Raw genomic sequence first — 10616 nt, 5'->3', positions numbered from 1 at the left:
CTAGACTAGATACTGGGAGCTGAAGTATGCCTTTCCCATACAATGCCACAGTGCTTAAACATCTCGGAACCCCGAGCCACTTCCAAATGTAAAAGCTTACTAGTCTTTCCATTTTCTCTGCAACAGATATTGGAATCTCATATACTGACAGTGGCCACATCAATCTAGGAAACAATCCAAATTGCAAACACCACAACTGCAACTTTCCTGGAAGTCCTGATTTATCTATTCTATCCAGTCCCTCAGCAACATCCTTCCTAAACTGCACTACCTGTTCTCTGTCATTCAAATCTGCCTTGTACCACCTACCTAAACTCTTTACTGGTTTTTCCCTAATTATTGGAATTGCTACTTCATCTATTACAAACTTTCGATCACTTAATCTTCCTACTCATTGAAATACTTCTAGACTTACTAGGCTTGATTCTCATACTAGCCCACTTTAAGTTTTTATTAAGTCTCAAGTATTCTTTTCATACATGGCACCATTGTAGTTATCAACGTCATGTCGTCCATATATGCCCTAATTGGTGTAAGGCGCATCCCATCCTGCCGCCTCTCTCTCCACCTACAACCCACCTAGAGGCTCTAATAATTACTTTTTAATTGCTTTTCTTACCTTTGGAGAGGAGATCCTCATTAAAATCTCCACAAACAACAATTGGCTGGTGATTTAATATGTCCAATGAGTCCAAGAGGCTTTGCAAATTTGGTAAAAATGTTGCCAAATTGAATATGTCCAATGAGTCCAAGAGGCTTTGCAAATTTGGTAAAAATGTTGCCAAATTGAAATTGGGCAGTTTGTAAACAGTCGCTAAAAGTACTTTGACCGGGGCCTCAATTTTGACAACGAAAAACTCCAGATCTGTGACACCTTGCATGTACCTGCGAGGCTCAGCGTGAACACTAACTCCACCTCCATCTTTTCTTGCTATGTCCACACAGCTGTTGTAAGAACAACAATGTTCACAGCTGCGTATGAACATTCCGTATCCCTCCAGATGGAAAATTGGGGATACCGAGGACCCTGACAGGTGTGACTTTGTGAGGCAAAGCACATCTGCCAGTCTCAGCTTGTGATGCGCTTTCAGGTCCACAATGTGCGCTGGAAGTCCTTGAACGTTGTGGTGGATTAATGTCACAGTCTGAAGCGATTGATCCATACATTTAAAGAAAGTCAACAAAGGTCTTGCAGTCTGGAAAGACGCATGATTCATATTTTCCAGAGCTGTCGTGATGTTTGGGTCAGCATATATCTTTCTCTCATCAAAGTCCATGATGGCGAGACCCTTTAGCGAAGTTGTGCGGTTGAGTGCGACATATGCCATTCCAGGTTCGAAAACACGTTTGAGGCACACGACTGCTGTCATGGTCATGCCTTGCATTTTGTGGGCTGTACATACAAAGGCCAACTTCATGGGAAACTGACGTTGAACAACTCCTTTCTTGCTACTTAGGTTTTCCTCAGATTTCTCAATGTAGACAAGATCATCTGAGGGGCCCAAGATCTTTTTCCGGAATTTCTGTCCTGCTGTGGGATTGTCCAGAAATTTTCCTGAGAAAGTCTGGACTCAACTGCGGTGCATCTATTCTTGGCATGGAGCCCGTGCTAGCCCTCTTGACTTGATAGTTGGCATCGGGAGTTTAGGGAATCCAAATCTGCAGGAAACGTTGCCTTTTTTGCACAACTTTGAATGTTTCCTGCTGTGCACTTGAACCTCGGATACAATTTCGTAGAGCTCTGGGTCCGTCTTGGGGGCGGGCATCTTGCACGTAATATGCTGATCTATGAAACTGTAGACGTGGCTTTCCAGGTCCTCTCCCAACACAGGGGCATCTTTAATCCAAATTAACATTAGTTTTTGTAAAATACAAGCAATGATGACAGTCAGGTTACACTTTTTAATAAACCCTACACCAATATATACAATTTTGATTTAGCATGCAGAGTTGTGCTGCTGAACCAGACTGGGTTCAGTGGGAAGAAGCACTCCTCCACCTTATGAACAAAAACAAAAATCCCTGATAAAAATTTGTCTGAAAATCTAATCATAAAGCAACATCCAATTCCCACATTGTAAAAGCACATTAGAAAGAAAACAAACCTGCTGCTGAGCCTTCCTGGTCTGGATTCACCAGGTTGGCTCATCTAGAATAATTTTAAAAGACCACCACATTGTATCAAATATGTAACTTAAGTTGTTTTACTGATGCCATAACTTGCTTTTGAAATGTCATAATTCATCAAGTCTCAAACACACTGAAGTGGAAAATTTACCTTGCTGCCGTAGGAGAGAATCTCCTAACCGGAGGTGAAGGCCGAGGAGAGACCCGTGGTGCTGCAGGTGGTGTCTCCAGTTGCTGCACTGAGATGGATCCCCATCCCCTCGCTATCACTCAGATGTACCTACAGAAATAAGACATTAACAATGACTTTGCAGAAAATCTTCACTCTTGATATTTGTGTGCAACAAAGGGAAAATCTGACTTTTTCCCCCTTCAAACATATTTTACTTACACCATCCCTGCCCCACAGCTCCAGGCATGTAAGGGGGAAGTACTCCACAGCCGAGAAGTACTTCACACTTGTTAAAATAAATGCATTACGACTTTATTACAACATCTGCAAACATATTCTTTTAAGTGTAATTTTTTTTATCTTCTTCTATCCGCTTGCCCAAGAATGCACAATATGTCATAGCTGTATTTAAACTGAAATATTTTTTTTATGTACCCATACGACCTGCAACACAGTGGTATTCCTGACGCAGGAGGTCCTGGTAAGACACCTCAATGGTCAGGCGGGGTGGAAAGTAGACAACAAAAACCTGTTTAAAAAAAATTTATTAAAAACACATGTTGCATCAAAATTCACATTAACATTCACATGCATTTCAAAAATTAGATTAGAAGTTGCGTACACAAACTACACGGCCTATAATAAATATAAAATGGATGCAGGACAGGGAACACAGCTTACCTGAGGCCAGCGGCCACGAATGCTGCACAGGAGGTTGGCGAAGTCGAACGCTGCCTCATCCATTGTCCTACTTGCAGTCAGGTTGTTGCTGGGGGCCAAAAGACAAACTGCCTCAGGGATCCGAGGAAGCACAGCATGCACCACCTCAGTCCACAGCTGGGAGGCAGAAGCCCCTGGAGTCGACATGATGCCAAAAGAGAGGACCCTCTGGCATCGAGACCAAACCATCTACAAGGGATCGTAGATGGGATCCCCGACAATCAGAATGAACTGCAACAACAAAGAGCATTACTTCAGCATGTAAGTCACTAATCACCACAAGTCCTTCACAAAAACAATAATTTTGTAAATTCTTAAAAAGTTTAATAAAAACTTCTTGTCGGGGGATGCAGGTGGGATGACCAATTTGTGGCTGCGCCCAGTGAAGGCTGGTTACCCGATGGCGGTAACCAGTACCACTGTTTGGAAAAAGACAAAATGGATAAAGATAAAAAAAAAATAAAATTAAACCAGGATATCTGGTAGGAACATACGTTGTTCACTGGAGATCAAGTGCAGAGGGTCTGTGTCCCTGGTAGGGTGGGCACCTTGCCGGTCTCCTCTGGCGCTGGGGTAGACAGTGTCTGGACACACTGTTAGATACTGCACTCTCTAGCTAAAAAAAGCTAGCACTAAATTTGACATTTCTACTTTTATTTCCGTGCAGACAGTTGTCACTGCAACATGAAAGTTTATATACTCTAAGTACCAGAAGAGTGGGACTGATGGACTGAGGCTTGGTCAGGTCGAGCTTCTTCCATCGCAGCTTCTGGGCCTGGGATTTTCTTCCCTTCCTTGGCATCCTGTAGGATAAAACTTACAAGATACAATAAACAAACAACCCTAACAGCAAACAAATAAATCTAGGAGTGTTGAAAAGACTAGTTCAATTAATTTAGTGTATATCAACATTTTCTCTACATACAGAAAGATTTTATTAATTGCATAAACTAAAACCTAAAAAAAAAAAAAAAGCCTAACAATAAATAAGTATATATATTAATCTGATCCTAACCTAATGAAAACAATTTACCTTTAATGTAATGTTATTAAATCTACGCCAATCAGAGTCCTCTTGTAACGTTTATCCAATCAAATGACGATTGCATGATCTATGACTGGTTGTATCCAGGCGGGTTTCACACTCAGCAGTAGATAGCAAAAACGATCAATGTGAGCCTCTCACTCTGGGGGCATTTGGGACGAAACGGTAACTTCTATCAGAAAACGGAGCAGGCGCTGAGTGCCACAACAAGTGTCTGAAGCTATGTGTGTATTTTGGTGTTTCTAGGATGTAAAATGTGGACACGGGAGTGGTTTAAAAACATATGAAAATGTGAACTCCTCTTCCTCCAGCTAGAGAAAAATACATGGGGAGTGATAGGAGAGACGAGGGGTGAGCATGTCCTTTAGAGGGGCAGACTGTTAAAGTAAAGACATTTTTCAAGAGAGGATAAGAATCTCTACTACTTTGGAGAAAATGACGTGTGTACATTAAACTAAGTGCTTGTGAAGGCAATTTATAAATAATTTTTTCGATAATAATCACCACATTGATGCACTCTAACTGAAGATTGCTCTAAGTCACCAACTGTGTGTGTGTGTCTGTATTTTTGTGTGTGTAAATGTTTCTCTATGTGTATCTGTATGGATGTATGTGTCTATGTATGGGACTGTCAGTATATTTGTGTCTCTTTGTATGTGTCTGGCTGTGTTTTTGTGTGCCCATTTCTCTGTATGTGTCTGTATATCTGTCTCTGTGTGTGTCTGTATATCTGTCTCTGTACATAAGTCTCTGTGTGTGTCTGTGTGTCTGTGTATCAGTCTGTGTGTGTCTGTGGATCAGTCTCTGTGTGTCTGTGTGTCTGTGTATCAGTCTGTGTGTGTCTGTATATCAGTCTGTGCGTGTGTCTGTGTGTCTGTATGTATGTCTGGATATCAGTCTCTGTGTGTGTCTGTGTATCAATCTCTGTGTGTGTCTGTGTGTCTGTATGTCTGTATATCAGTGTCTATGTGTGTCTGTATATCAGTCTGTGTGTGTTGTGCAGTCTAACACAAATGTCAGTAGTAACAGTTGATCAGCTGCTCTCATATCAGAGGAGTTTGGAATGAGTACATGGATTTGTCAGTGAGAGAAGAAATCATTCAAACTGATAGTATTAGTCATAGTGTGTCTGTGTGTCTCTCTGTATATGTGTGTGTTTGTGTTTCTGTGTGTCTCTCTGTATATGTGTGTGTTTGTGTCTGTGTATGTCTGTAGATGTGTTTCTTTATGTTTGTATGTATGTGCCTATGTATAGGGCTGTATGTCTGAATATTTGTGTCTCTTTGTATGTGCCTGGCTGTGTTTTTTGGTCCCCGTCTGTCTATATAATTGTGTGTATGTGTCTGCATATGTCTGTATATGTGTGTCTGTATGCGTTTAACACAAATGTCAGTAGTAACAGTTGATCAGCTGCTCTCATATCAGAGGAGTTGGGGATAAGTACATGGATTTGTCTGTTGGAGAAGAAATCCTTCAAACTGATGGCCATAGTCAGTGTTTGTTAGCTGTGTGTTTGTGTGTCTGTTTCCGTGTGTGTGTGTCAGCTGTTTGTGTATCTCTTTAGGTTTGTCTGTGTCTGTTTGTGCCTGTGTATGTGTTTCTGTATGTATAATTGTTCCTATGAATAGAGATGTATATGACTGTCTTTCTGTGTGTGTGTCTTTGTATGTCTGTATATGTGTTTCTTTATGTATGTTTGTATGTGCCTATGTATAAGGCTGTATGTCTGAATATTTGTGTCTCTTTGTATATGCCTGGCTGTGTGTTTGTGTCTGCGTATGTCTGTATATGTGTGTGTGTGTGTGACTTAGGGATGAGTACATGAATTTGTCTGTCGGAGAAGAAGTCCTTCAAACTGATGGCCATAGTCATAGTGTTCGTCAGCTGTGCGTTTGTGTCTCTGATTTTTTTGTGTGTCTGTATGTGTGTGTGTATGAGGAATATGGCAGTCGTGACTTTTCCCAGGACAAGCTGGGACCCTGTTTATTAGAAGGTTTTAAAATGTTTGCACTTAAAGTGACAGAAGGAGAAATGTGGCCCAGTCAAAACTCAGAATGTTGTGGCCTAAAAGATCATTAAATCAAGTAAACATACCTTGTGTGACCCTAGTCTGTGGCACACAAGGTACACAAGGGCAAATAATACCTCTAAAACACTTAAGTTGGCTTTATTAAATGTGTGAGGAACGTTCTGCCTGGAAAATATATCAAGAAGTGGTTAAAATGGAGTGAAATAGTCAGAATTCACTGCGAGCTGACTCCACTGAGTCCTTGGTTGATGTTACCCACTCGGCAGTGGGTTTATTGTGCATTTTGAGGGATTATTGTGGTGTGTGCGCACTCCCCTCACCTTCAGCGCTTACCGTGGTGGCGGTAAGCGTGTTGCATCATTTCCGGTCACTGGCAGTTGTGCTCTGCTGTGCTCTGTGTCATCTTGTGTGTTGTTTCCACTGTTCTTCTGCTATTATTTCCTAATTCACTCGATTAATCTGACAGCAAATTATTTTCACACCAACACTAGGTTTAAAAGTCAATATCTCCCCTTTCTCCAAAGATTATAACCGGTTCTGCTCCTCCGCTAATCAAACTACCCGATTAGCAATGTCTGCTCTCTCTCTCCACTCCCTGTTCCTCCTTCTCCTCCTCCTCTCCTCTCCTGTGTGCCTCATGTGTAGTTATTCTTCTGCCTCCTTTTATGATAGCACCTCTCCGCACTTTAGCTAGCCCAACTTATGCTAGTGTAGCTAGCCTCCCCCCTGTAGCCGGTGCGGGTCGACCTAGACGAGCTCATACGGCAACCGAGATAGTTTCCTCCCCCCCAGTGGCTCCCGAGACAAGAGGCATATTCGTAGGCAGCAGCCCCCGGTTCACCATCGACCAGTTCACATTTCCAACAGGTTCTCCCCTCTCAGTGACACACCCGCTGAAAAGCAGACTCTAGTGATTGTCGATTCTATTCTGAGGAACGTGAAGTTAGCGACAGATAGTGAAGTGAAGTGTATCCCGGGGGCCAGAGCAGGCGACATCCAGTCTTATCTGAAACTGCTGGCTAAGGGTAAACGTAAATATGCTAATATTGTTATTCATGTTGGCACCCGACTTCGCCAGTCGGAAGTCACAAAAATTAACGTGGAATCGGTGTGTACTTTTGCTAAAACGATGTCGGACACTGTAGTTTTCTCCGGCCCCCTCCCCAATCGGACCAGTGATGCCATGTACAGCTGCATGTCGTCATTTAACCACTGGCTGTCAAGGTGGTGTCCCGAAAACAACGTGGGCTACATAGATAACTGGAAGTCTTTCTGGGGGAGACCTGGTCTAATTAGGAGAGATGGTGTCCATCCCACCATGGATGGGGCCGCTCTCATTTCTAGGAATATGGCCAATTTTATTAGAAATCCAAAACCCTGACAATCCTGAGTCGAGACCAGGAGGCAGAGCCGCAGTTTAACACGCCCCTCTGCGCCTCAGTCAGAGCGGTCACCTGCTGAGAATAGAATAGAGTCTCTGTCTATGTTTAGCTCTATAGAAACTGTGTCTGTCCCCCGACCACCTAAATTTAGAAAAGGCAGAGGCACTAAAAACAAAAACTTAACTGAAATGAAAACAGCCACTATGTCAGTCTCAAATAACACTGCAATCAAATGTGGACTGTTGAACATTTGATCATTATCATCAAAATCTCTTCTAGTAAATGATCTCATTGCTGCTCATATTGATTTATTTTATACAACTGAAACGTGGCTGCAGCAGGATGAGTATGTTAGCATTAATGAAGCTACACCCCCAACTTTCATATCCCTCGTACCACAGGTCGAGGAGGGGCGGTGGCAGTCAAGCCTATTAATCAACCCCACACCAAAATCTGGCTGTAGGTCTTTTGAAAGCCTCACTCTTAGTCTTTCCCACTCAGACTGGAAAGGTGAAAAATCTGTTCTCTTAGTTACAGTGTACCGTCCACTTGGGCTGTACCCATACTTGTATCAGAGTTTTCTGAGTTTATATCAGAGTTAGTACTCAGTACAGATAAAATCATTATACTGGGAGATTTCAATATACATGTTGATGTAGAAAGCAACAGCCTTAGTTCTGGGTTTCTTTCCCTACAAGACTCAATTGGCTTTTCCCAGAATGTGAATGAACCCACTCACTTCTACAATCATATCCTTGATCTTGTTCTAACATATGGCATTGAAATTGACAAGCTAACAATTCTTCCCCAAAACTGTCTCCTGACTGACCATTACCTTATTACATTTGATTTTACTTTAATGGGTTCCACAGCATTGAGGAATAAATTCAGCTATAGAAGATGTTTATCTGAAGCTGCTGTGGCTAAATTTAAAGAGAATATTCGGTCATCATACCCAACAATGCCATATCTAAATTCAAATGAGGATTTCTCCCATACGCAGGTTGATGACCTGACTAGCACTATGGCCACACTGCGTTTGAATCTCGACAATGCAGCCCCTCTCAAAAAGAAAGTATTCAATCTGAGGAGGCTGGCTCCCTGGTATAATTACCAAATCTGTCCCTTAAAGCAGACATCAAGGAAATTAGAAAGAAATTGGTGTTCCAGTAAGTCAGAAGAGTCTCACGGAGCCTGGAAAGACCTAAAAGCCTAAAAACATATAAAAAAAGCTCTCCACAGTGCTAGAAGTTCATACTACTCAGCACTCATAGAAGAAAACAAGAACAACCCCAGGTTTCTCTTCAGCACTGTAGCCAGGCTGACAGAGAGCCATAGCTAAGTTGAACCAGTGATCCCCTTAGCTCTAAGCAGTGATGATTTTATTAACTTTTTTACAGATAAAATTTTCACAATCAGAGAAAGAATTTATCAGCTCTTGCTTACGTTAAATAAAAATCTCCGACTGAATACAACAACTCCTGAATCAGCTGCAACGCCTCTTTTACATCTGGAATCATTCTCACCATGAATCTCTCAGAGCTAGCTTCTATAGTTTCATCTTCCAGACCGTCAACCTGTCTATTAGACCCAGTACCAACTAGCCTCCTTAAAGAGATCTTTTATTTAATTGAGTCGTTCATTCTAGATTTGATTAATCTGACTTTATTTCTGGGTTATGTACCTCAGGCACTTAAGACCACGGTCATCAATCCCCAGTTTAAAAAGCCTAATCTTGATCCAGATGTTTTGGCAAACTATAGACTCATATCGAACCTTCCATTTATTTCTAAAATTATTGAGAAACCTGTAGCAAAAGAATTACACAACCATCTCGATGGGAACAATTTGTTTGAAGAGTTTTAGTCAGGTTTTAGAGCCCATCATAGCACAGAAACAGCACTGGTTAAAGTCTCCAATGACATCCTAACAGCTTCAGACAATGGATCAGCCTCCATACTTCTCCTTCTAGATCTCAGTGCTGCATTCACCACCATAGATCATAATATCTTACTACAGAGACTGGAACATGAAATTGGAATTAAAGGAACTGCACTAAGGTGGTTCAAATCCTGCTTATCAGATAGACATCAGTTTGTTCATGTTAACAACAGCTCCTCCTCTTGTACTGTAGTCAGTCATGGAGTCCCGCAGGGTTCGGTACTTGGACCAATCCTCTTTACGCTTTACCTGCTTCCTCTAGGCAACATTATCAGGAAACACAGCATCAACTTCCACTGCTATGCAGACGATACTCAGCTGTACCTATCAATAAAGCCAAATGAAGTCACTCAAATAGTCAGGTTGCATGCATGTCTTGAAGACATAAAGGTCTGGATGACTGGAAATTTTTTACTTCTCAACTCTGACAAAACAGAGGTTATTGTACTCAGCCCTAAGCACCCCAGAAAAATACTATCTAATCATCTCATCAGTCTGGACGGCATCACTTTGGCTTCCAGCTCCACTGTAAGAAACCTTGGAGTAATTTTTGACCAGGACCTGTCCTTTGTCCCTCACATAAAACAAGTTAGTTGGGCAGCTTTCTTCCACCTGAGAAACATTAGGAAAATCAGAAAGATCCTTTCTCAGGATGATGCAGAAAAACTAGTCAAATGCATTTGTAACTTCTAGACTGGACTACTGTAACTCATTACTATCTGGATGTCCAAACAAATCTCTAAAAGGCCTTCAGTTGATTCAGAACGCTGCTGCACGAATAATAAAATGTAATGATCTATGGTGTTGAATGGGGTACTGAGATCTAAGAAGTGTGGAGGCTGATCCATTGCCTGAAGCCATTAGACCATTATGATTAGCCATTATTCATTTAAACTTTCAGTTTTGGCTGATCAAGGTTAGGGTTAGGGTTAGGGTTAGGAGGAAGGAGACACTCTAGCTTTTTATCATCATAGTGAAAATGGTTTATTTTGTCAAACTAGACCTTAATCTAGAAATATTATACAGCGTAAATCTGTCTGAATGGAAAATGAGCCAACATTGTGTCACATCTTCTTTATTTTAAGTGTTCTGTCACACAGGCTTAATAACAACAGTTTCAATGCAAGGTGGACAAGAAACACTAGCTCAATCACAATATATATAAATATCATGTCTTATTTCTTTTTTGAAATCAGAAAA

This window comes from Echeneis naucrates, chromosome 1, assembly GCF_900963305.1.
Source record: "Echeneis naucrates chromosome 1, fEcheNa1.1, whole genome shotgun sequence".
In the NCBI taxonomy this organism is placed as follows: domain Eukaryota; kingdom Metazoa; phylum Chordata; class Actinopteri; order Carangiformes; family Echeneidae; genus Echeneis; species Echeneis naucrates.
This window is presented reverse-complemented; position numbering follows the sequence as displayed.